Raw genomic sequence first — 27,439 nt, forward strand, 5'->3', positions numbered from 1 at the left:
GCGAATGTCCACGGAATCAAATAAGAGTAATGACATTGCCAGCGAATAAACGAAAAGGAACCCAGACCAAACGAAATGAAACTGTGCTGAGCTGAGCCAAACATCCTGGGAACCACACGCAAACACACACACACACACACACACTCACACACACAGATAGTGCAATGTCCTTTGGCTACTCAAACATTCCAGTGGCTATTAGTATTCATATCTTGACTGAACTAAACTGAAAGCTTAAACTTCTTCTGCCTTTCGCCTTTTGCCTTCTGCATGATGTCTGCTGCCTGCAACTCGCATTCGCATTCGAGTTTTTAAGACCCGTTCTATTTCTCTCTCTCCCTCTCTCTTTTACGTACATTAGCATGCATTTTCATTTCGTGCTACAATTGCTGAAAAAGATGCAATTAAATTTTAGAACAAGAACTGCAAGAGTCCTTGTTCGTCAGTTCCCCCAGTTGCTGCCTTTGATACTCTTGCTGGGAACATTTTGCAATTTAATAGTGTGTATTAAATTCGACATTATGCGAAAAGTTTCCAATTATCATTATTCAAATTGTGCTAGAAATAGAAAACAAATTCAATTACTATTGCCCATAAAAATGACTGACATTCAATTACTTTCAGCTATTCGATTAGATTCCACTTGTCATGTGATAATTGTGTTTGACTTGTGCTACCCCACAAAATTGTTATTAAATTAATACAATGTGAAAGGGTATTCTGTCTTCGGCAACTGTGGCAAACTATCGATCTAACACTATTTTCGTTTTTTCTTATATTATGCTTCTCCGTTTTTACTGTTTTTTGTTGGTTTTTCCGAGTCAGTCTCTCTATTACTTAGTTTTTCCTTTGGCCAAGTCGCTTTAGTATGCGGTTGCAGCTGCTGTCAGTGGCAAAAACGCATTATTAATTTATTTTTCAACTTGCAAGATGAATAAGCAAAGAGCAAAAATTTCCTCCTCCTCTGACGACGACGACGACTGACAGTGTGCCAAGCAAAATTTTCTATTTAAATGTCGCTATGCAACTACGAAACTCCCCAAACTGTTCCCATTCAGTTTCCCATTCAAATTCCCGTTCCCCAATCGCAGCAGTCGCTCATCCCACAGTTTTATTCGTATTCGCGTTTAGCATTGCCAAGTCATGTTGCATGCCGTTGAGCATTCGAGAGAGAAGAGAGAAGTTAACAAACGGTGGCAGCAGCCAGCATCGACGTGCTGCTCTGGACGGGCTTCAATCTGCTGTCCATCAGTTGTTTCGATCGTGCAGCAGCAGCAGCAGCAGCAGTTGCAGTCGCAGTCATTGCTGTCTGAGTGCACCGCAAGGAAATAAAATCCAAAAGTGAATAATGAACCGCAAATAACTTTACTTTGTGTTGGCAAGTTTACACAGCACAAACCACTGCACCACACTCTCTCTTTACCACCCACCAAAAACATTGACTGGCAGTGCATCTCTCTAACCAAATCTCCAACTATCCAAACCCGCCTTTTGCTGTTGTTTCAATTGCTGCGGGACGTTTGTCTGCCCTATCAGCAACAACAGCAGCAACATCAGCAAAAGCAGCAGCAGCAGCAACAGAAGTTGTGTCAGTGTCAGTAACAATTATTTCGGTTTTGTAGTTAGTTGAGTTGAGTTTGGTTTCGTTTGGTTTTTTTCGTATCCGCCGCCAGCTTTTTGCTGATGCTTCAAATATTTGCATTTGCGGTTGTCCCCTTCCTCTTCCCCATTTCCATCACCCCTTCCCCTTTGGGGCTTATCATACTGTCTGTGATGAAGTGCAAATGGTTTTATGAAACCAAAGCTAATCTAACTGTATTCTTTTTCGTTAATATTTGTGTCAGAAATCACACGAGTATTATTACTATCTTATAGTCCCTCAGGCGCATAGGGTTAAAGCTAACAACGAAACAAAATTATTTGGGTCTTATCGAAAGCTGTCTTCTAGTTTGGGGGCTAATCAACTTGACACAGGTATTTTGCGATTTGCCAGGCGCAAAACTTTCGCAAGAGGAAAACTTTCGATTTTCTAGAAAACTTTCCATACCTGTCTGAGATAACAACAGTTCAATGTAACTGAAATTTATTAACTGCTTGCCAAGCAGATGCAAATAAATCAGGTAAAAGGCTGCCGCCACAAGAGCAGCAAAGTAAAGCAGAAAAATAAAAAAAAAAACGAATATGATAAACTCGAAACTTTGCGTGGGCGTGGCTGAGCAAGGGCTATGGCGATAAGCTAAGTCAACCGTTAAAGTTACGCCCACAAAAAGTAAAAAAAAAAAACCTCAAAAGGGATATTGACATATGACTAAAATGCCAACAAATGGAAATTTAAAGGCTTCGTCTGAAAGCTGCACCTCTTAAAATAACTCTAACTGAGGATTTGAAGGAATGAGCATAACTCTGCATTTTACAGGGTATCTATAAATTGAAGCTTGCTAGCCACATACAGTTTTCTATACAATTGAAAGTATTTAATGTGCTTAGCTTCAAGCATTCGCTGTTTCTTTTGTTATGCTTCGAAGTAGTTGAGCACTTATAGGGCATCTGGTCGTCTGGCATTCATGTGGCACATGATATCCACTTGTTGTAGGTGCGGCTGTGTCAAGTATTTGCACTTGCGCTAAGCAAAATTTACGCGCATTTGTTTGTACGACTCCAGAGAATTGCTTCGCAGAGTTTCTCGCTCAAGTGAAAATCGATGAGCTGTGTTCTGGGTGTGTGACGAGGTGGGTATGTGTATGTGCGTGTTAGTGTCTGGGTGTGTGTGTGTGTGTGTGTGTGAAGTGTGCGTGGCGCTGTTGGCATTGTTGTTTGGCCACAATGTTTTCTTTTTCCGCTTCGCATGGCTTTTTATTGCTTTTCTTCTTTTTTCATTCATTTTTTTCCCTATTGCTGCCGTTGCTGTTGCTGGTGGCTGGTGTCATGAGCAAACGAGCGGCATTTGAGCAAATAAACTAGACCTGCCAACACACACACACACACGCGCGTATACAACTACAACAACTCGAAGAGCACTACAACAAGAACAAGACGAGTTGGCAAAGCCTTAAGTCCTTGGCATCCTGTGGTTGCCCAGCTTCCAACGAAACTCTCAGCCTTTGCCTCCGTTTCCGACTCTGGCTCTGCCTCCTTTTGGTCGGTGCCATCTCAGCGTCAACATCTCAACGTCATCATCTTTGGCCACGTCCGTACTCCCTTGGCTGCTCCACTGGCAACGACAACGATGGCTTGAATCATTATGGGCTCGTTCTGCCACTTCACAAAATGCACACAAAAATCTTCAACTTTATCTCGTCAATAACTTGAAGAGCAGCCCTCAAGCTGTGCCCCCTTCTGCCATCTCAACTCTTACGAGGTTGCCTGTGGCTTTTACTCTCTCAAACTTTAGTGTCTACCCTCCTCCTCCTCCTCCTCCACCGCATACGGATTTCAGACCACACAGTGCTCAATCATTTATTGATAAAAATTTGCCGTTTTACATATTTTGCGCTTGTATTTTCGGCACGTGCTGCGGTTGCAGTGGCAAAATGTTTGCAAATGATTATTTTATTGACAATTAAAGCACGAGCATAAAATGAAAGCCACACAAATCTACTAAAGACATCACTCCAAGCAGCAGACAACAGGGAGGTAGAGAGAGAGAGAGAGGGAGGTGGTATGCAATTTGACACGCTGTAAGGAGTAAAATTTTATTACCATGAATGTGAAGACTTGACATTAGTCGCACTGAGTAAGACTCTACTGTCTTTCACTGTAACTCTTCGCTCACTCTCTCTCTCTCCACTTTTTCGTAGTCTTTCTGAATGGAAATCCTGTGCTGTATGTGGATGTGGTGTAAACGATTCAAGTTTATTGCTGCACTCAACAGCAGACAATGCTGTGGCCCATGGCTCTGCTCTGCTGTGCTCTACTCATTGGCCATACACTGCATGTGGCGACGCATGGCAAAAACTCAACAGCAAGGAACAGAAAAGCAAGGGCAACTGGGTCAAAGCTGCTTTGTGGTTGCCTAGGCAACGGGCAACGGGCAGACTCATCATCAGACCCTTGCTAAGTAGTCCTTCGGTTCTTAGACTTGACCACAGCTTTGATGTGCCACACACACACTCTTTTTTTGCAGCTCTGGGTTTTGCTTCATGCCTCACGCTTGTCTTTATCCAGGAGCCAGGAGCCTGAGCTCTGACAAATCTATTCTTTTCGTGTGCATCAAGTTCACAGATTATATCAATGCAGGGAAGCTGTAATTACATCCTTTGTTCATCGATTAATTGTTTGCAAACTGACTTTATTGATTACAGTTTTCTATTTAGACATTTTTTTTGTTGAGCAGCAACAAGTCACTGAGTCTCATAATCCAATTAAAGCCCTAGCAGCTAGTCTGTACAAACTTTGACAAATGTGTGTTGTGGCAATAGCTGAATATATTTCTTAGTTGGTTCAATGTGCCGCTGATTGCATAATTTAGTGGCTTAAATGGTTAAATTGTATTACCTCGACGAAGTTAAATACGATAATTGAATTTTTACTCATCAGCTGCCCGCAAAGAAGCATATTTAGATTCTTGCTGTTGTTTTTGCAGGGCCAAAAAGTCTGGCCAACAAGTTGCTAATAAAATAAAGTAACTCTCATTGCCTGACAGATGACTCTCCAACTGAGCTGACTGAGTGAGTGACTGACGGACGGACTGTCTGACTGACTGCAGCAGCAATTCATTAGAATTTTTGTGCGTCAAGCACTTTCATTTTGTTTTCTGGCCTGCTTCAAAAAAGCCATTTCATTATGGCAAAACACAGAGTTCGTAGTGACAGAGATTTGGCTACAATGCGGTCCTAACTAAGTAACTGCGACGACTCTTACTCTTAATGCTGGCCAACGGCATAGTAATTTTAATTTGCAGCAAATTATCATTGGATTTGTCAGCTGTGTCCTTCACAGTACCAACGAGAGCAACGAGTGGGCGAAGCACTTCGTCTAGTTGGCCAAATTGACATGGACAGCAATGGGACGAGAAGCAAGCAGCAAAAGAACGCAAGAATCGGGACGAAAAAAAATAACAACTGCAACTATTTTGTGGCCAATTTTTTTGCTACTTGCTTACCAGTTGAAAAGCTTCTCGCCCTCTCTCTGTCGCTCTTTCTGTTTTTCCGACAGCTCTCAACTCGTACATAAAATATGAAAATTTCTCACACAAAGACTTTGTTTAGTGCAGGTTGAGCGGCTGCTGCTGTTGGACCCACTTACTAACCAGACAGAGCAACAACAGACGCACTGCATCTGTGGTTCTGGATGTGGGTGTGGACAACCTACTGTTATCCTGTGGCCTCTGTGGGAGACGTTGGTAGAGGAAGGGTTTTTTGTAGGGATGCGCCGGCATGTTGCCAAAGGATGTTAAAATATTTTTGCAGCTTTATCTTTAGACATTTGTCGAGGCAAAATGAGGTGCAGTGCAGTGCAGTGTGTTGAGACGAAGTTGGGTTGAGAGGTTGTCGTAAAGCAGCGTCGGGATTTAACTGACATTGAGTGCAGCTTGGATGGCCCCAAGCCCACTGGGCAAGCAAATAGATTACCTTCATTTTTGCCAGCGAGTCTCGAGTCTCTCGAGTTGGGTTTGGGTTGAGTGTGGCCCATGGGATGTGGCCATTTTGTGGCTGCCCTGAAGTTTGCAGTTGAAAGCAGCTTGGAGACAGCTGCAATGGCAACCAGGTTACCTGGTCTATCCAATCTCCCAAGTCTCACTATTCCCTTATGCTTACTGGCTGCTGGCTGAACTGAGCTGGCGAGCACTTGGCAAATGTTTGAAATTAATTTCGTCGCATGCGGAATTGCTTGACATTATTTGTGGACTCTCTCTCGCATTCAGCAGAAAATCGTAAATCAAAATACAAGGCGGCAGGGGGCGACAGCTGAGCTCTCAGTCTCAGCTTATCGGCGTTTAATCTCTTTATGATAAAATGTTTATTTTGGCGACAGTATCAAAACACTTGGCTCAACCACTCCATCCGTCTGTCCGTTTGTCTGCCTAGTCCTCGTCCTCAGCCGCCTGTTTGTGGTTGCAATAAATTGTCCAATGCAAAGTAATTCGCGTTCACAAAGCAGTTGCCACCGAGCTTGCCACTCGCCAGCTTGCCACTCGGCGTGGCACTCAGAAGTTTTGCATTGCCATATGAAAGATAAATTCGCTGATAAGAACTTTGGCTGGCCGCTGTGTGAAAAGAGGATTGTGTGTACAGGCTAATTTAAGTTCAACGCCAGCTGTCGCACAATGGGCGTAAACGATGTGGGCGGAACAGAGAGAGAGAGAGAGAGAGAGAGAGGAAGGGCTCACAGCTGCTGCCACAGCACCAACACAACCAACGGCAATGCCACGTCCAGCGTTAAGGCGAGGCGACTTTATTATTATTATCCTCGGCGCAAAAGTGGCAATGGCGCAATGGAGCAAACAGTTTCGAGGGCCAGCCAAAAAGAAAGCGAGACAGTGAAAGGGAGAGAGAGAGACAGACAAAAGCAGGCTGCGAGATGTCGACATTTGTCCAGCTGCTTCATTTCATATTCAGGAGATATTTTCTTTCTCATCATTACAATTCAGTGGAACTCTATGAAATGGCGGGAAATCATTAATGTATTCCTTTCATATATTTATGACAAGCAATACAAAAGGATTGTGCAATTTGAAGGGGCTTTAATCGGACTAAAGAGTGTGATTTTGTTTGCAATTTTGACGGCTATATTTATAGAGTATTTGATGGTCGTTTAGTGTTTGGTAGCAGCTGTATTTTTGATTTTTTATTTCTTTATTTTCTGTCAGCGAGAAAGACAAAAGACAAGTGCAAAGTTTGGCCATTGCTGATGTACTGCGTCTTCAGTTCAAGCATCTCCATTCTGGACAGTCAGCGGAGTGGTTGCCTCATCAGTAGCTCATCAACGAAGGCATCTAAATTTTTTCTTATCCAGCTTTTTTGTAACAAGTTCTTTTTTTGTGAATTTTTTTTTTGTCGTCTGCGCGTTCACCATAAATGACTTTAAAAATGCCTAACAAAGTTTTGAAATTACTTCTTGAGTGGGACAGGCGGCGAAAATGAAATTACGTATAAAAGGGATTTTGTCAACGTCCTCCACAGTTGCCACTTCATCCCCTCTCCCTCTGCCACTGCTGGGCACTGAGAACTGCAGCTGTCGCCTTTTCGGTGTTCGTCTTTCGTTTTTGTGCGACGAAGTTTCCTCTCGGCTTATTAACATTGAAAGCTCATTATTAGTTTTTCGCAGCCAAAAACCTTGTTGGCGGCCAAAACTCTTTTTTAACTCATTCATAAAAGTTTCCCATTTTTTGTTTTTTTTTTGGTACATTTTCATTGCATTAATTTGGCACGCAGGTGTCGAATTTCGTGCTGCTGCCTCAAGCCTTTAATGAGGCATGACCTGGCATACGAAATTGCGACAGCAGCGCTTCAGCGCTCACACACAATGAATGGTCAATTGCAGCAGATTTGTCAAATAGTCGGCATGGTTTTATTTATTCATGCTTGTGTTGTACCAAAACCCGGCGAACCCGCCGAACCCATGTTTAGCTTAGCAATTTGCTGCAGCAAATATTTGCCAAGTGTCAAGCGCTGACAGTTTAGGCTGAGGATGCGAATGGCGAGGATGACGAGGATGCGGATGCGAATGCGGAACACATTGCAATTGGGTGACAATTGCAGTGAGTTGAAGTGGTGGTGGGTTCGCTTGATATCCCATCTTAGCATATGGGTGCACACTTAATGATATTGACATTAAGTGTTGGAAATGTGCAACTACCCCTAATCCCCTTGACACTCTCCGCTGCTCTTCCAGCTGCTACCCTCACGATGACTGAGCGTAAGTGTAGTGTGTAGGCGAATGTCACAGGATTCGCGGCACATGATATATACACACATTGACTGTAAACTCAGTGCTCAATGCTTTGTTGTTGTCGTTGTCATTCCTTGTTGCTGTATTGTTGCTGTGTTGTTGCTGTGTTGTCTACAACCGGCTTCGCCTCGCACTCGATGGGCCTAATGAACCATAACGCTTTATCGCCGTTTGTCGCTTTACCCAAGTTCCCCGTCTATGTCTATCTAAGTGTGCGATTGGGATTTAATTTGATTGCTTCAATGCCTTGCCAAGCCTCTGTGTGTGTGTGTGCGAGTGTGTGTGAGGCATTAGCTTGTGATTTACTGTATTATTTAGTCTTACTTTGTTTTACCGCTTATTACTTTACGCGCCACGTTCGTATGTGAGTTTGATTGTGCTTTGTCATAGTCGAGAGGAGAGAAACGGGAGAGAGAGAGAGTTCAGAGAGTGGTGAGTGAGACATTCCCTCGACGAGGCGTTGACATAAAAGAAACTTGGACTAAATCCTTTCTGCATTGATTGATAAAGTGCCTTATGTGCGGATTATTGCGACATTGATTTACTACGCTCCAAAGGATTTACGTGTTTTTTTATACTCAAAGAATGGGAAGAGGGGAACTGGGTTGGGGTGCAACATTGAACCTGTACAAAGTCTCATTAAGTGCTGATTTGAAAGCAGAAATTGAAACTGATGCAACTGTCGAGCTTATTAAAAGTATTTAAAAAGTGTAAAAACAACCTTGGCGAAGGTGTTGAATTTCATTCGAAAACTTTTCATTGAGGTCTCGGTTTGAAATGCAAAATTGTTGCTTTTACTCTGCTTGCATTTTGAGGCAGCCAATTGTGTTAGCAAGTTTCGCTCTTGGCCCGCCTTTTGTTTGGTTTTGTGTGTTTTTTGTTGCACTTTTGTTTTGGGGCCCTGCGTTGTCCTGTTGTCCTTGGGGTTTCCTTGTGCGGCAACTGCGGCTGTGGTTGTGTCAATTAACGCCTAAGTTGTAAACAAATTTCAGTTCAGTTTGCCACAGTGCACAACTCGCACTTTTGCACTCACAGTGGCACTCATAAATCGCACTTAGAAGCGTTTGCAGTCAAAGTTTCCCTCGGCCCACTCACTGGAACAAGTTGGCCAAGTTGGCAAAGCCAACTACAAGCTGGCTAGTTGGCTAGCTGGCTGGCCGACTCGACGGTTGGCAAGCGAAAGTACGAAATGCTATTAGCAGCAGTTGCACTAAACAGCCAGCTGCTGTTTACTTAACTTGGCGTGATTAATTAGCCAAAGGAGCCAAGTTTACACTACAACACAGCGAGGCAAATGGAGCGAGACTGCTGCAGGCAATCTCTTCGACCCTTTTGCTCTGCGACCAGTTTCATAACAAGTTTTTGTATGCTTATGAGTTATGAAGATTTCATCAGAAGCTGCTAAGCCACTTTCTGACTTTGGACTCAAGCGAAAGATCAATGCTTATTTGAATAGAGAAAGAGCGAGAGTAAAAGTAAGAGCTGCAGCTCAGCTGCAAATCTAACCAATTAACTTTGAATGTCCAGCGATATCCTTTGCCAATCCTCTAAACAACTTTATGCTGTGCTTAGGAAACTCTGAAAAACTTTGACACGATTTCAAGTTTGCTGCAAATTTTGAAATCAAATCGACTGCACGATAGATACTGAAGTGGGGCAGCAAAAGCAGCGGACGAGATTATGTAGCAAATAATACTTATGAACTTATTATCTTGTTTGTGCTTTATGCTACACCCAACTCTGACCCAGCTTGTGACCCCGAGCCTCTGCTCTACCATCGTACTGTCGACTGCTGACTGCTGTTTAGCATACAAAGCACGTGGCATGTGGCAGGGGGCAAGAGACAACTTTCATGCACTGGGGATAGAAATTTAGAAGCACAACTTGGCGCAGTGTTTTGGTTCGATATTGGTCTTTGGTCTCAATGCTCTGGATGCTGTTGATTTTGTTTTTACTTTTCGTTTTTTGTGGTGAATGCTGTGCTTGTTGCCATTGTGCCAACTTCAATGTTGATTCTGTGTGGCATAAACTCTGTAAATAAATTTCAACAAAATTGTGTAACAATACGCCAAACAGGCCTCAGGGGTGAATGCGACGTTTGGTCTAAAGCGCTACCAAAAACTGGCAAAAACGACCAATGGTTATAGACAGAGAGCGAGTGAGCTTCGAGGGGCAGCTGCAAAACAAATACTACTCGCAACTTGACGTGGTCCAAACAATAAAAACCACCAATGGGATACAAAAAAAAAAAAAAAAAAAAAAAAAAATCGAAAGAAACAAACTGAGCGTGGCTGGGAAAATATTTCGGCTCAAAACTCAACAGAGAAAAAAAACAATTGGCTGAAACTCTAGGAACTTAAAAATATGCGCTCGTCCGCTTTAAGGATACTACACAGAGAAAGAGATGTCCGCATTTGATGGCTGGCCTGCAGCCCGGATGCTCTCGGATGCTGTAGAAATTATAAAAGAGCCGCTGGTAATTGTGCGTTGAAAGATCTGAAACGCTTTTCGGTCGCCTCTTTTTTTGCTTTACTCGGCTACCTAATCCAATAAGCCAACAACAGTTTTCTTAAGTAATTTGTTACCCCTTTTGCACGTCTGTGCACCTACCCCCCACCTCACCCATCCGACTGAAATACTACCCCTACTCCTTGCTCAACCACCGTTGATGTTTTGCTTTGTTATGCCGTTTAGTCTGGTAAATGGCGAACAATGTTGCTGCGTTAAAATGGCCAAAGGGGCTGGAAGCTGAGAACAGCGCAAAAAAAAAAAAAACGGAAAGGGTAAAGGGGCTAGGGCATACAGGGTGCTCATAGCAACATCCTCGGCATAGTTGCGTCAAGTATTTTGTAGCTTTTGTTTGTCTTTCAAGCTGCCTGACTGCTGTCGGCTTTTGCCCAGCTTTTGCTGCCTTCAGCTGCCGCGCTGCCATTGTTGCGTTGCCTATCAGAAAGGCTGGCTAAGCCACGCCCGGCATCCACTTAACCGCAACTCTCGGTTAACAACAAGACCAACAACAGCAGCGGAAGAAGAGGCTTCAAGAACTTTGCCAGCGTATTGTGAGCTGGCAAAACTTGAAGAGAATCAATCAAACGTCTGCTTCAATATCAAAATTTTAATTAGGAAATTTTCAGCACAAGCTTGCCACATTATCAATTTGCTGGCCATTAACAAATTATTTGATTTTTTTCGTCTACTTACGCTTTCAGCGCTTTCTTTTTGAATTCAATTTAAAATAGAAAGAACAACAGCCATTGTTGTTGGCAATGGCATTACTCACATAAAAGTTAAGAGTGCGCCGAGCTGAGCTGAGCGACTACAAATTGTTTTCAGTTATTTCGTTTTGTTTCGTATCTCGGTGGTTGCGCCTTGAGTCGAGTCGACTTGGCTTTTATTATTGCTTTTTTATTGCGTATTAATTTTGCGTGCTTAATTTGCCGTCTCTGTGTGGGAAATGGGCGTGGCCACGCCTCAATTGCGCCAGCTATTACTGTTGTGTTCTGTGTATCCGGTGCGAAGGGTTTTCGCTTGTAATTGACGCTGTAGCAGCTGCTGTTGTTGTTGTTGTTACTGCTGTTGTGTTGTTGCTTTGCTGGCCTGGCTCTTGTCGTCGCCGCAGCTCATTTTAATGGCAAGAAATTGAATTTTAATTAGTAACGAGGAATCTGTTACGCATCAGTTTGTATTTAATTTAATTTCTTAATTAAAATGCGTGGGCATGTCTGCATAAAATCCAACGACTGGCCAAGCCCAACGAACTTCAGACTCCTAGCTATGGCCGTGGCTCTGGCTCTGTTCTTTATCATCAAAGGCGGAAATAACCAAAATAAAAATAAATAAAAACACGGAAATGAAATTATAGACGAATGTATATTTTTTTCATTTTAATACGAAAGTGGAAGGCATTAAACACATTGTTAGTTTACTGGGCACGACTCGACATGACTTTCGCCTGACGATTAATTTCCATACAAATAAACAGATTCTTATATGTGTATACGTCTGTTGGTTGGCTGCCAATTTAAGCAATCAGAAAGCTGCTTAAATCTCATGCCTGGCACTTGCACTTTTGCGCAATTTGCTTTAATATTTTTTGTTGCCTACTTTTTGGGGCACAAAGTGCGCTGTGATTTTTTTGTGAGAGTGTGTGTGTGCCAGATTTATGCAAGGGCAAGAGTGCAGCACAGTTTTCTTTGCCAGTTCGTTGGCTTTGAGGCAGCCCAAAGCTGAAGTGCCACAAAGCGCTAAGCTGCTTCGTCTTCTTTTGGAGGTTGAGCAAAAAAAAAGAGAAAGAAAGAACTGCATACATATAAAGAGACATGCATATTACAAGTGCCTTAGTGTCTGGCACAGCACATTTCTTTATGCGGTTCACATAAATTGCATTATTTATGTAGCGTTTATGTGTAACTTCCGTGCTCTCCCCCCTCTCCACCTCTCTTTCCTCACCCGCTTTCGACTGTCGGCGACAGTTTGAAATTTTCTGACAATTCAGCAGTCGTCTTGCAATTTAAACTCAGTTTGAAAGTAAAGCATACAAATTAAGTTTAATTAAGTCGGTTATTTAAGGCTGGCTCGTGCTTCTGCTCGAGTTCGAGTTGGAGTTGAAAATCAGGTTGGCTTTCCGACGAAAAACGTGCGGATTTTGTGTGTGTGTGTGTGTGGCACGCTAAGATACGAGGCCACTAATTTTTGCGATTCTCACGCCGCAGTGTGTTGCCGTTCCGGTGCAGTTGCAGTTACAGTTTTGTGACGCCAACTTTGTTTGCCAAACTTTTTATTGGCACATATCCTGCAGTCCTGTCGACGTCACTGCTGCTGTTGCTTGTTTGAGTTGTTGCTGCTTGCTGTGCCTTGTTTTGTGGCTACAAACTAGGCTAAAATTAAAATGTGCATTGTTTTCGCTCAGTGCGCGCTCACGTCGAGTTTTTCGGGGAAAACAACATTTGCATATTTGGTGCGCATGCATCGTCGTCATATATAGTTAGTCAGTGTGCGGTTTTTAAAGCCCATCAGCTTGAGTACTTTGCTTTATGCGCCAGCAACTGCTGTCAACGAGCCAGCTAGTCAGTCAGCCAGTTAGTCAGTTAGACAGTCGGGCATTCTGTCAGGCATTGTTGGCAGCTAGAGCTGTCGGCCTGATGCAAACATCCTTGCACGCATCAAAGGTCATAGACTGGTCGATATCCGGCTCGTCGTCGTCGTCGTTGTCGTTGTTGGGCAATTTGTGCGCACATTAGTCGCGTTGCGTTCGTTTCTCTGCTGGCTGGCTGGATGGCGAATTATACTCTTGAGCATCATTTAACAGAGAAAACAATAAATTAAATTATCCGGGCCTCCGACAGCCAACAAATTTGGCCTTTCCTTTTTACTTCACTTTACTTTACTGCTGCTTGCCTTGCTTTGCCTTGGCTTTTCCTTTTGATTTTTCCTTAGCTTTTGCAGTCTCTCGCTCGGTCTCTGGCTCTGGGCTTTGTGGCCTGGCTTGGCCGTAAAACTCATAAGTAAGATCTACACACTTGATAAGCGATTGAACTTAACATCCGAGCCCGAATTTCTAAAACACTAACTCACACAAATAGACACGTACTTGCCGCCTGCACACACACACACACACACGGATACTGACATACGAACACACTCGCACATTGATTCACATACTTGTTTCCGGCAGCATATCCGCTTTATTTTGGTGGTGAGCTGCCAACGTTCGAGTATTCCAATTCATTTGTTTTCGATGTGCCTTTTAACTGTGCTCCCACTCCTTCACACACACACACTCACAAACACAGACGCGTTCACACATGCATGAACCTCACTTGGCATGTGCAGAGAGGTAGGAAAGGAGGGCCAGAGCGTAGCTGCTTGGCCTGGCATCAAAAATTTATAACATCGATTATTTCCTTTTACACTAAATACTAATAAATTAAATTGTTTTTTATTTCTCAATAAATTTTTATTATTCTGCTACTTTTATACTTCATTTCGCTCGGCTATCCGTACTAGGTGTCGATTTAATGGCCCAGACTCGTCTAACTGCTTTTGCCGTTTGCCCCGTTGGCCTCTCCCTTCCCCGCCTTCGACACCGCACTCGCCTTCTGCTCCATCCTTTTGGCCCATTGAGCGTGTTGTGGGGGGGCTTAAGGTCAATTTTTGATTTCCGTTTTCAAATTGCTCAACGCACACGCATCCGTTTCCGACAGCGATTACACCTCGCACTGCCTGCGTGTGTGTGAGTGTGTGTGTGTGAATGTGTATATGTGGGATGCTGTATTTACGTGTGTGTGTGTGTGTGGCACGATTCTGTGCTGCGACTTTGATTTGTTTTGCGTGCTTCATTTGATGCCAGTTGGGTCTGTGTAGCTTCAGACAGCAGTTTAATGAGTTGACGCTTTGAATATGAAAAGTTTTCGTTTTTGGCCGCCTTTCGCTCAGCCAATTTATTGCCAACCTCTCTCTCTTTCGCTCTTTCTCTCTCTGTCTCTGTATCCCCCGCTGACCTCCTGCAGTTTTAGTGTGATTGCTAATTTGTAATTTACGTAGTCTACCCACGGGCGCTCTTTCCTGTTTTACTACTCAAACCGATGCCAGACATTTCCGAATGCTCTCTGCAAAAAGTTGTTCAGTTTGTTTCTGCAGTTGTAGTTGTTGCTACTCCCCTCCCCCACTCTCCTTTTGCCCACGACTTGCTGCCAAATGACCGTAAGTGATTCATTTTGTGCTCGGGCACTATTTAGGCTCTTTGCTGTTGAGTTTTTTGGCACCGCCCTTTTGCACGTAGGTCATCACCAAATAATAAACATAAACAGTTTATTGTCGGCGCTGCTAATAAAAGCGAAAAGCGCCTCATAAAATTACGCACTCAAGTGCAGGGCATAAAATACACATCCAGTCAGTTGGCGCCCTCTCTCTCTCTTCGCCCTCCTCTCGTTTCGTGCTGTCTATCATACGGCACCTTTAGCTGTCGATGGTTCATGAGATTCAGTTTCAGGTTGCCAGCCGCGTCTGTTGTTATAGTTGACCGGTGCTTAACTTTGAATTGCTGACCAATTGACGCGCTGCTGCTAACACTCCTCGGATAGTCAATTACTTCGACACTAGCTGGCTGAATACAAAATGCTGTGCTTGCCAAAAAAAAAAAATATATATAAAGAAAAGAAAAGTATTTCGTCAAGTTCAAATTGCGAGATTAGCATAAATCGAAAGCAGTTGCTGTTCCGCACACTTTTATATACATTTTGCAACGCTTTGCAACAACATTTTACGCTATTTACACAACGAAGTATGCATAAAATTGACGCTTATGCACACGACGTCAAGGGAATGGTCGCAACACTCCCCTTTCTTTTTGACTGTCCTGGGCTCCGCTTAGACCAGGCTTAAAAACTCGTAAACATGCACAACTAACAGATTTATTTATATGCGGCATAAAAATGCACAACATAACAACAACAACAACAGCAACAGCAACAACAACAACTGGAGCAACAACATCACAAAAGGGAACGAAATGCGCGCGTATAATAAAATTGGCTGTGAAAGTGTTTTCAGGGAGACGCAAGGATAAAAACGTAATCCGCGTCGAGCTACCAAAATGACTAAGAGAAACGAGAGAGAAACGCCATGCGATGCGACGCGATGTGGAATGAGGTGATGGCAGGACATGTGCCCCCAATACACAGATCCCGTTTGTACGTTGTCAGTGGCTGTCACTTGGCTGCAAAAATCTTAAACTGACTTAAAAAGCATCACAACGAACGATGTCAAACCGCTTGCCAGAGTTTAAAGCCCCCTCCTGAATGTTGGGATGAGAATGGGAGTTTGTTACTGGAAATTGTCACCCCAAAAAAGACTCCAACTCACTCTCGCTCGCTGTACGCTGTGTGCTGTGCTCTTCCCCTATATTCGCTTGTTGGTGCTGCTTAGCTTAATGGTGACAAGTGTCAAAACAGCGTCCGTCTCCTCGCTCCCCTCTAAAGGAAGGAGGAATGGAACAGAACAACCCTTGTTGGCAAGCTCCTGAGAGTAAATCGCCTCAAATCGCACATTTCAATCTTTTTAACGAACTTTATCGATATTCCCAAATAGGCGTCCGCCACGCAATATGCTAATGAGACAATGTCGAGGCGGTCCACAGCCAAGTTTTCGTACATAAACCATGCCATGCTATTGTTAATGGCTTTTTTGCATGTGCTGAAATACGAGAGCCACAAACACACAAACACTCACACTCACACTCACTCACACACACACTTGTGTATTGTGTATGTGTACGAATAACATAGATCATCTGGGGCTGTGCATAAACTATGAAATATCATGAAATTTGTATGTCGCCTTTGTTGATTTTTCATGTTGTTCCTGTAAACACGCACACATGCCGCGCACGTTCAATGGCCTTGTGCAACTAAATTTTTTACTAGCGTAAATTTACGGCTGCAAGCAAACAATTCGCTAAATGAAATTTTTGCAAAAAGCTGAAGTGAAAACTACTCTTGCTATACACAAGCATTCGCACTCCGATTACCCTGCAACAAAAGAAATGTAAAATTCGGATTCAATTAAAAAAAAAAAAATAAACGTGAAATGTCGAATTCACTTTCGGTGAAATTGAAATTGATTGCAGCTCAAATCATTTTTGGCATAATACGCCACTTGTTCGCTTTGAGTTGTTACAGGGTATGCACAATTGTGCCATCTGTTATTGTAATATATGCATATTTTTTATAAATGATTTTTTTTTCGATTGAAGCGAAATGATTTGCCCACGCATAAAACGGGCAGCTCTATAAAAATATTACGTATACGCCGCGTGTGCGTATATGATCTGATATTTTCATATATTTACTTTGCATATCGTAGCGTTTTAATGAAAATACGTGAAGTGCACTCAAAAATACAGCAAAAGCCTCAAATTGATTGAGCACATCACAAGAAAACAAAGCGAGAGCGTGAGTGAAAGCGAGGGTCGCTCCATTAGCTGCAGCTGAAACTTACCTGACGTCCATTAAAGCAGCAACAGCAGAGCTGAGTAAACTGCTTGGCCATCATCTTTGCCATAATACTAAGCGTCATTACCATTGCCAGCCATCCATATCCATATATATGCGTAGGAGTTGAGTCCACGCATGTGAAGACTGTGTGGAGTTTTACTTTGGGTCTGTTCTGGTCTCAGTGACGGTCTCGGCTACTGTGGCTTTTGTAAGTGGCGCGTCCGTCGTCCTTCGTCATTCGTTTTGCGGCCAACTAATGAGACTTTGCTGTTCCGACGCGTGCTCTGCGTGGAGTGAGGAGCGCGGAGCGAAGAGGGGGCCAAGGGCCAAGGGCTTTTCTTGTAATTGCCACATGTGGTAATGGCCGTAATTGGTTTTCCTTTTTGAGATTTAGTGACTTTTGTATTGGCCGCTGTTGCACATACTTAGCTACACTTCTATGTGGCGAGTGATAGAGCGCAAAGCGAACAAGACAAGCGAGTAGGAGGGAGGAGGGGGAGTTGTATGAGGAGGAGTTGGGGGAGCAGAAGGTGCCACATGGACGGTGTTATGAAATGTTTTCTGCTGGCAAGACTTAAATGTCACTTTGCAGCATACACCGAATACGTTTTAGGCATTACTTAACAGCGGCAACCGTTAACAAGCGCCAAAGTCGCAAATTCTAACACGTGACTTCGTGTCATTTACAGCATTAAAGCAAGCTGCTGTGTGAAAATTGTGTGAGAAAAGCACTGGCCGCCGGCATTTTCAACCTCTGCGTCTGTCTCTCTCTCTTTCTCTCTGGTTTGTGCTGCCATAGAAAATATTCGACAAAAGCTTTAACAATATTTATCAGCTTTAATTAAACAAATTTTCAACAAATTGGCTAATGATTTTTCATTATCGAAATGCTAAACAACAACAACTAATTCATCGTTATTCGTTGAAGCGGAAACGGAAGTGAAAATAATCGACTTGGCGAACAATTTATTATCGCTGGCGTTCAAATAAAGTTTTGCTACAGTTTTATGCAACTAAACTAGTATTTAGTTTATTAAGCATACGCTTTCACTTAGACTATATTAATTGGCATCCATATGCAAGGCAACTTTTGCACAACTTTCAGCCAGCAAATTGAATTATAAAGGACCCCACACACGCATACTGAAGGGAAATTTGCAACTTTACTTGCAGCACTTTTCATCCGAGTTTTGAGTTTTGAGGCCAAGCCAAATGCTTAAAGTATGTCTCTGTGTGTGTTTGAGTTTGTGTGTGTGTGAATATGTCCTTGTAGCCAGGGCCATTGTCGTCGCTTAGGCGAAACCTAATAAAATTGAATAGAATTAATTTAATTTTACATTTTTGCCGTCCAAAGTCAAGTGCATGACTCCAACGCAGGCTACGTGCCTTCAGACAAACATTTCTGTCTTGACTTTCCACACACAACCAATTCAAAGCAGCCAAGCGAAAGCGATACAAAACATGAGCAACGCACCGAAGGCGAAAATATCCTGCTAAGCATTATTTCAATTGACCGAAATGTTATGCTAACATAACAATTAAAATATGCCTAATTGGATTTGCCAAATTAATTAATAATTTGTTCGAAAATCAAACAAATGCGTATAATTCAATTTTATTGAGCGTGCTTTAGAGAATCTGAAGTAGTTGCGACTAAGTAAATAGGTAAATTATATTTGTTGATCAATTTTTATTGCTGTTGAATTTTGAAGCATTAAATATATCAAGTACGCCACTTTGTACTTAAAAAAATAATAATATAAAATTCTACGAATTTGGTTTTCTATACCTTTCCTTCTATTAGATTCACTCAACTCTTGTCTAGAGTATATTCCTAGCAGCAACTTGCGAGTAATTTGCTGTGGCACACTTAATGCTCTAGGCATTTGGTAAAACACATGCACATACACATACACATCTAGAATCATTTCTCTATATATGTTATATGCATATATATAAAATATGTACACACACACATGTGAATAGATAAAAGCGCTGTTGTCGTCTGGTTTTATACGGTTTGGTATAACTCGGTTTGGGGTTTTGTCTGAGCCGGAATACGGGTGAAGAGCGTAAAAGCAAATTGAAAATTTAACCTGAGGTTAAAAGCGTTAGCGACAGTTGAGTTAAACAGCATTAAGGCTGTGTTAAGCTGTCTGTGGCACACACATACATACGTATACCTCTCACACCTGCCTCACAGAGATTTGAAGAGAGACGCGCCACGCCTTTGCCGAAAGGCAACGCCCACATGCGATTTGGTTTGGTTTTGTCGCCAACCGGCGGCTGTGAATTTGCTTAGCAATTGTTCCTTCATCTCTTCGCTAGGCACACAGTCAGCTTTAATGTCAAAATCGTGTAGTTCATTACAGAGACAGAAAGGAAAAGAAAGAGACAGAGACAGAGACAGAGACAGAGACAGATAGAGTGAGGTGAGTGCGTGGGCGCATTCGCTGGTGGGAGACAAAATACGCTATAAATTTTAACAGCCATCAAGATGATTACTTCCTGCCATGTAGCGCAAACATAAAAATAAGTTGCAGCTCCAAAAGACGCACGCAAAATAAACAACAACGGCAGCGGCAGCGGCAACAACTACGATGTATGGCTGTAAAAGTGGCTCATATCCTGCACGCATCCGGAACCCAGAACGCATATGAGTCGAAGTCGAGTCGAGCTGAAATTATCACATAAATCAGGCAACAATAACAGCAACTGGCAACAGGCAGCTGGCAACTGGCAGCAACAGCAACTGGCAACTGGCAACAGCAGAAACACAAAAAAAAAAACAATGAGCTGACAAGGCAAGAGGATGTCTGGATCAGGATGGCGGGGCAAGCGCTGAAACGAGAGGCCAACTTACAAAAGAACAGCATTAAAACTTTTACAATCGCGTAATGAGAATCTGCTTTAAAACTTGCGACAACGACAGACGGCAACAACAACAACAACCACTGCAACTACAACTATAGGTACAACGACAACAACAACACGCACGACAACAGAGATTCAACAACAGCAAGTTGTGCAGAGAGAGTATCTGAGAGCTGAAACTTAATTGACGCTAAAAATATACAAACTTACCCACGTATTACGTTGCAATTAAGTTTGGCGGCATGGAGGCGGCAACCGTGCCCATCTGACACTGCCAACGCCGACGCCAACGCCATTGCCACTGGCAACGAGCACTTGCAACGCTCACCTGCAACCCTTACACACACACACACACTCGTGTATGTAGGTGAAACTTTTATTTGCTGTGAAATTCATTCAATTGTTGTTGCTATTGTTCTTTTGTTGTCCACTTCTCAGTATCGTCGCTGTTGTTGTCGCTGGGGCGTGGAAAGTTAGAAAACGCTTCGCTCTGCCTCTCTGCGTCTCTGCATAAACATGATAATTAAATGCAAAATATTTGATATTATTTTCAAAGCTTATGCAAATAAAGTTTTAAGCCGAGGCCCGGACTGAGTTGGGTTCGAGATAATGAAAACTGCAGACGCAGCCAGCTCCGCCAGGCATTGCCTTCTACTTCCATTTCCATCTACAGCGACATCTGCTCCAGCTGCTCTCTCATAATATTTGCATACATTTTCGAAACGGAGCAACAGCAACGGAGCTACAAAGTTAACAGTTAACACAGTTGATAAAAAGTATTAGTAAGTAGCTAAAGCCTAAGAGTCAAACAAAACTCTGCGGCACTTTCTGATGTTGCTGCTGATGCTGATGCTTTTGCTGTTGCTGGCGGTCTTAAAAACAAACTTGAGCATCAATAAAAATCACACTTTGCAACTTGAGCGATAAATTGAAAGTGCCAATTCGATGCTTTAATCCCATGGACATACTCGTAATGTCAGCCTGATGACGACGTGATTTCATGCAAAGCATGTAGCCAATTCCTATCAAGCCCAAAAGCTGTAAACAATTGCTGCTCGGGTCGTCTAAATAACAACGCCCAACACAGGGCAAAAATAAAAAACAACAGAAAACAGAACTGAACCCTGCCGAAGGATGAAACAAAAAAATGTGGCTCAATAAAATCAAACAACAAACGTGATGCCCAGTTGCTGAGTGTTGTCCCAGTTTTTTTTTTGCCTTTTCCTATGCCTAGTCCAGTCCAGTCGAAAGAGGTTCAGGTCCAAAAGTGCGAGAATCAATTGTGTGTTGACATTTTTATCAGTTTCTTTTCAGCCCTTAAGTGTGGGCCACATCACGCATAGGCATGTCGTCGTAAGCTAAAATTTTAATAGAAAGAAATCAGTGCCAAGGCGGCCATCACAATGTTGACCCTTTTTTTTGCTGCTCTTTCTGTTGTGCCGCGGGCAAGGTGTGTCGTGTCGTGCCAAATTAAATATGTAAACAACGGCTGTTGCAGCTTGTTGTTTATTGTGTTTCTGCATTCACTGCCTCTGTTTGCCGTTGGCGAAATGTTAATGCGTGGCACACGTGGCGTATGCGTATTCGGATAATATAAATACAAATATCGCTTTAAAGCGCAGTCAGCGAGCCCGAAGACATCCATTTAATTATGCAACAAAAGCCGCGCATTTAATTACGCCAAGTGACTATCAAGCCAGCACTTTAATTGCTCTCTCCATCTCTCTTTCTCTCTCTCCCTTGCTCTGTCACTTTCGCTGTCAAATACAGCAAGTAAATGAAATCAATTAAATTGCCAATAAACTCTAGCATCTTAGGAATCTTAGTGGGCGCCTACAATAATGAGATACTTCTTCGACTGCGAGTTTGTTGTCGTTAAATGTATTCTGTGTGTGTGTGTGTGTGTGAGGATAAGGGTATTAGTGTCAAAGGTAACCATAGCAAGGACTCTGCGAGAATTTAAACCGACCTCAGCAACATTAGCAGCTGCGTCAGCCGACGCTGTCGCCGACGATTGTTGCCGCTGTTGCGGTTGCCGTTAACTTAATAGTAAACAATTACAATGTGCACACACACACACTCAGCCACACACTCACACTAATACAGCGACAAAACGAAGACACTGATAGTGGCAATGGCACATAGAAGCATCAAGAGAAACAGCAACAGAAACAGAAACAGAGCGAAGCGAAGCGACAGCCGCAGGGTTTTGCGGCTTCCGTCTCTCTGTCGCTGTCGCTGTCTCAGTCGCAGACATTGACTGAATGCGAATGTGTTAGTGGAATAGATGGGTGTGCGTGTGGGTGTGCGTGTGGGTGTGCGTGTGTGTGTGTTGTGCTATGTGCTTGTTGTCCTTGTAACACTTAAAATTTAACACCAAGGCTGTTTGTTTGCTTATCTCACTTTGCATCTCATTTCATCACTCCACGCAGCAGCATCGCATGTGTAGTTTCTCTCTCACTCTTTCGCTCTCTATCCTTCTCTTTTATACCTTTTTTTTCTGCATTTGTATGCGGTATTGTGTTGACTACTCGTCGTCGTAGTTATGTTGCCTCTTCGACTTCCGCCCATTTGCCTCGCACTCAACTCTTAAGTGAGGAAAATTTGATGAGTTTTCATACGTTTGCCCTGTCGCATTACAAGGTTAATTTCAACTCAAAGTCAGCAAGCGACATTCAAGCTGGTTGCTTATGTGCTTTGTGGTTAGTTGCATGCCACACACACACACACACACTCTAGCAGCTTTTGAAATGTTCGCTTGCTTTGGCATATCGATCGGTTCAGTGAACAGTGAATAGCAAATCGAACAAAGACTTTTGTGATAGTGATTCTAATTGTTAGTGACTTGCATACACAGAGGTATTACTATTAATATATTTGTATCGCTTATGCCGCGGTGTCCTTTGCGTGTTTCGCATTTGTTCGAATTTGTTTTCCATTCCTGTGTGTGTATGCAAAACTCACACAGACACATTTTGTCCACAATTCCGTTTCCGTAATCGGATTTGTTTCTCTTTGTGCTGCTTTTTCGCAGCTTTTCCACACTTTACGCGCCACACACACTTACACCACATTCACTCGACAAGCCCAACTAATGCAATGAAACACGCCTCGAAGTTGCAAGTAAATACGAGTAGTTGCGGCGTTCTGTGTGTGAAAAGGTATTCATCTGCATACAAGCTGCCTAATTAACATGCCACAGAACGCAATCCTGCTGGCCGAAACCTCTGTCTCTCCCCCCTCATCCCCTTCCCCATTTCTGTGTTCATGTCATTCGTTAGACTTTGCCTTTGCCCTCAGCCAAACATGTTTTGAACACTGCTTGAAAACTGTGCCAACTAAAGCGTTGCCAGCCGCGCGCCACACAACCAAACACACACACGCACACACACACATGACTTGCCCTTATCCTGTTCGCTGGTTCCTTTTCCTTTTTTTCGCAGTTCCTTTTTTTTTGGTTGTGATTGCATGTAAAAAGTGCAAGCAATGTTTTTTTACCTCGCAAGTGCATGGATATTTGCATACACGCATTTGTGAGCTCACAACAACAGCTAAAAACATGTAAGAAAGCTGCAGTCGAGTGTGCTCGACTGTGAGATACTCGCAACCCATTTTGAATAAGAGCAAAACTGTGCGAGTTTATTCTTAAAATATACCGAATTAATATATTGCAAAATACTTAAACTAACCTTATGTAATAATTGGTATATTTATGCAGTAGTACACTCACAGTAAACCATAGTGTAAAATATACCAGATTGTTAATCAAAGTCACTAAGAATCGTTATACAAAAGTATTTCTTAAAAGCTTCTAAAATTTGTTTCTGATCGTAGCCAAATTTTCAGGAATCAGAATGGCTGATCCAGAATATACGCTTTCTAGGGTAGGAGATGCCTCGTTCTGCCTTTTACATATATTTCCTGCAGACACAAAGTTATAATACCCTTCCACTGTATTGGTAACGGGTATAACCAGAGTCAGAGCTAGAAAATTGTGGGCCACAAGTCCGGCATTTATGCAGCGGCTTCCAACAATTTTTGTCGATTTTTTTTTATTTTTGCTCCTACAACATTTATTTTGCAATTCCCTCTAGTCCTGCACAGCCTGTGAAAGAGATATACAGAGAGAGAGAGAGAGAGAGAGAGAGAGACGGAGAGGGAGAGAGACAAAGAGAAGAGTTGCAGAGTATTTGCAAATAAAGTTTGCAAAATTCTCTTGCCTTGGCAAATTAGTTTGCAGCTTTATTTTTAACCTTATTTCGCATGCACTCCATCCCAGCTCCAGAGGCGCAAATTGTGTAGATTACATTTGACGCTGCCTCAAAAATGTCATTTGATACGCACAAATATTTAATCTCAACACAGAAAGAGAGAAAGACTGAAAATAAAATTATTGTTGGAAATATCTTGGCATATTCAAATGGCAAGCAAATAGTAGCATAGAGATGGAGAATTTATTTAAGCTCGGTTTGCTACTGCTGCATAAGTTATCAGTGAGATTTTCATCATTTTGTTAGCCGAATTCAATTTCACTTTTTATCGCTGGCAATTTACATGCTGCTGTCCATTCTGACATCATGATTGATGTCTCATGCTGGCGACACTCAATTATCGTCAATCACTGGCCAAAAGAGAGCAAGAGAACTCATCGTTTTGTTGCTTTCTGTTTCTCTGTTTCTGGTTTGCGGATTCTGCAGCTGACTTGCAGGAAACAAAGTTCCACAGCATCAGCGAAACAAATGTAAAACGTGTGCACATTACTCATACGCACCGTCGCACGTAGCAAAAATGAACTCTTAATAATGCAGCACTCAGCCAAACAACAGACAAAGTAAAGACAGAACTCGCACTCGTTCTATTCCTTCATTCTTTTTTATGACTCAATTCCGGGTAGAATAAAACTCCCAAAAAATTATAGACTTAAAGCTTTTGTTTCGTTTGGATATCGTAAGGACAAGGACAAGGACAAGGCTCACTCCCTTTGGTTGGTTGGGGGCTTTTTTCTTTTATCGCGAAATTGAAATCATTGCCGTCATTTGGTAACCATTATGTATGATATATGCGCTAATCTGATATGCAGGCACACACACACACTGACACACACACATGCGCTCCTTCACTTTCGCATGGAGTGAATAAAAATGTCACCGAAAGCGGCAACAACAATCAAAACAAAGAGCAACAAAAAAATAAAGAAAAATACAATTTCAACATAAGTCGCTGCACAAAAGGCGCACGAAAAAGGCATCGCAACTGGCGAAAAAGGAAACTAAAATCGCTGCCTAAAAGCACTTCAGGCTCAGCCAATGTCCTTGACACACACATTCAAGCAAACGTGTGTGAGTGAGTATGCTTGCTTTGAGGCAGTGCCACACACAGAAAAAAGGGGTGGAGGGAGGGGGCGAACAACGTGCGACGGTGGCAGGCACTCGAGTGCTGTTGCCGCGCGTCGTGTTGTATGCAACACATACGTTAAGTAGCTAACTGACTGGATGGCTGGTTGACTCGCTGGCTGGCAGGCTAACAGGCTGGCAGGATAACTGGTCTGTGTTGGTGGGTGGAAATGCGATTGGCGGTGGGTGGCGGTACGCTGTGACGCGTGATCCTGTGAAAAGGTTGCCAGGCAATTGAGTGTGAAAAATGTTGAAGGCGTGAGCCGTCGCCAAAGTCCGCATCCGCATTCGCATCCGCGACGACGTCGCCGTCGGCTTCGGCGTCGGCGTCTATATCGCGCCTAAAGTCAGCCAGCATAACCTTTGACTAATGCACGAGCAGGCAGTCAAATGCCGTAGCCAGGCTGAGTGTAACACTTGTATGATGAGGCAAAGGATGCCCTGACAGCTTATGAGTCGGGTCAAAGGGCAGGGCAAAAGCAAAGGCGTCGACAAGTCAATAAATATGCTTTGAGATATTCATGCGCTGGGCTCTGGGAAATGGAAATGGGATAACGATTGGGACTGGGACTCCACTGACTTCTCTGACTGGCGACTGGCGAATGGTGACTGGGGTTGTGCCCCCGGTGCGTTGAACTGCCCAAGTCAATCACTTGGCGACAGTTAAACACCGTTCTCCTCGACATTGTTATACATGCACGCCATATGCGGAGGTCGTTCCGGCATTGACATTGATTTGTTTTGCACGTAGAAAGCCCCATCCCCACACACAACACAAACGAACGTACAAAATGAAAATGGAAATGAAAAAGAAGAAACTTTGCGCCATTGCGTCTCACTTATTTTGGGCTTGTGTAATACGCTTTTGATTTGGACGAAATTCCATTTTTCACAATTTAATGCGCATCTCGCTACGTGTTGTCGTCACTGGCGTCTACGGCGTGGCACGTGCTTGTTCCTGAGGCTCCTACAACAAACGGACAAACGCACACACACACACACATAGAGTACAACACATACACATCTATCATTACATTTGTCACGTGAGGGACAACGTGATTTCATTTTCCTGTCGCCATAAAGGTGACACATTGCATTTGTGTGTTGTCTGGCCATTTGTTCGCTTCAGTTTTGTGTTAGCTACAGCTGAAGTTTGGGAGTTAGGAGAGCTAGGAGCGAGCGGTTGTTCTGCCTGCTCATCAGTGCGTATGCGTAACATGTTAAACGCTAGTCACGGTGTACAGTACAAAAAGAAAAAGATAAAAATAAAATGATGAGAGCAAGAAATATGTGCAATTTATTCAAAAAGCCATGCAAAAACTTTTATTGATTTTCAGCAGCGAACACAGCGAATATAACGAACAGCGAACACGCTGGTTAAACCGCAGCTACACTGCCAAACAAATTTCCGACAGCTGCTGGCCAACAACTATTTTCAACACACATAACTTCAGATTTTATGACCCACATGTGAGCTCGACTTTCGGCCATATACTAGTAACTAGTTGTAGGGCAACTCAGTTTACTATCAATTTAGCGTTCGCTCGTTTTTTTTCCTTTTTCTTTTTTCTTTTTGCTGTTGCTTTACTCGTGCACTGAAATTAGCGATTCTCAGCGCAGCTTTCCTCCTCCACTCGCCACCACCACCCACAAAAACCGAAGGGTAAGCACACAAACACCTTTGGTTTTTGCCATTTGTTGTTGTTGTTCTTGTTGTTATTTCAGCTTTCGCTGTGTTACTGTTGCAGTTGCATTGGCGTTGTCTACGGCTCGCCAAGTTGCAAGTCTGAAGTACACCTCATGAATATTTCACTTGCAATCACATTGTTTTCCCGCTAACTTTTAAGATTGTTTTAGCATGTGGCGGAAATGGGCGTGGGCGTGGCATTGTCGGTTTGGTGGGCGTTTGCGGTGGCAAGGCGCTGAGGTGGCAAGAACTGGTGAACTTGTCGTTTCACTCCTCTCCTGTCCGCTGCTGCACGTAAAGTTGCAACAACAAACTTTGGCTTTCACTCAATTTCGCTTGCTGCTGGCATGCCGGAAAAGCAGTTTGAAAGCATGCACAAGTGCATGTGTGTGTGTGTATGGGAAGTTTGAGAGTGTTTGCGTATGTGTGTGGCAGGAGGAGAAGGAAGAGGAGGAGGTAATCCTTGATTCCGCTGCATTTGGTGGCTCATTTTCCTGTCGTTCGCCAGCCAATGCCTTCCACTGACTGCCCGCTTTAATAGTTGATGCAGTTTTCTTCTTTTTCGTCGAGTTTCGACTGCCCGAATTATGGGAGATTTATGC

General features: G+C 43.1%; 1 protein-coding gene across 4 annotated transcripts in view; it reads left to right on the forward strand.

Annotated features, from left to right (window-relative positions):
* The window catches only part of LOC132785889 (lachesin), a 131,308-nt gene that overhangs the window by 62,279 nt on the left and 41,590 nt on the right, over nucleotides 1-27,439 (forward strand). The window lies entirely within an intron of this gene.

Source organism: Drosophila nasuta, chromosome 2R, assembly GCF_023558535.2.
Source record: "Drosophila nasuta strain 15112-1781.00 chromosome 2R, ASM2355853v1, whole genome shotgun sequence".
In the NCBI taxonomy this organism is placed as follows: domain Eukaryota; kingdom Metazoa; phylum Arthropoda; class Insecta; order Diptera; family Drosophilidae; genus Drosophila; species Drosophila nasuta.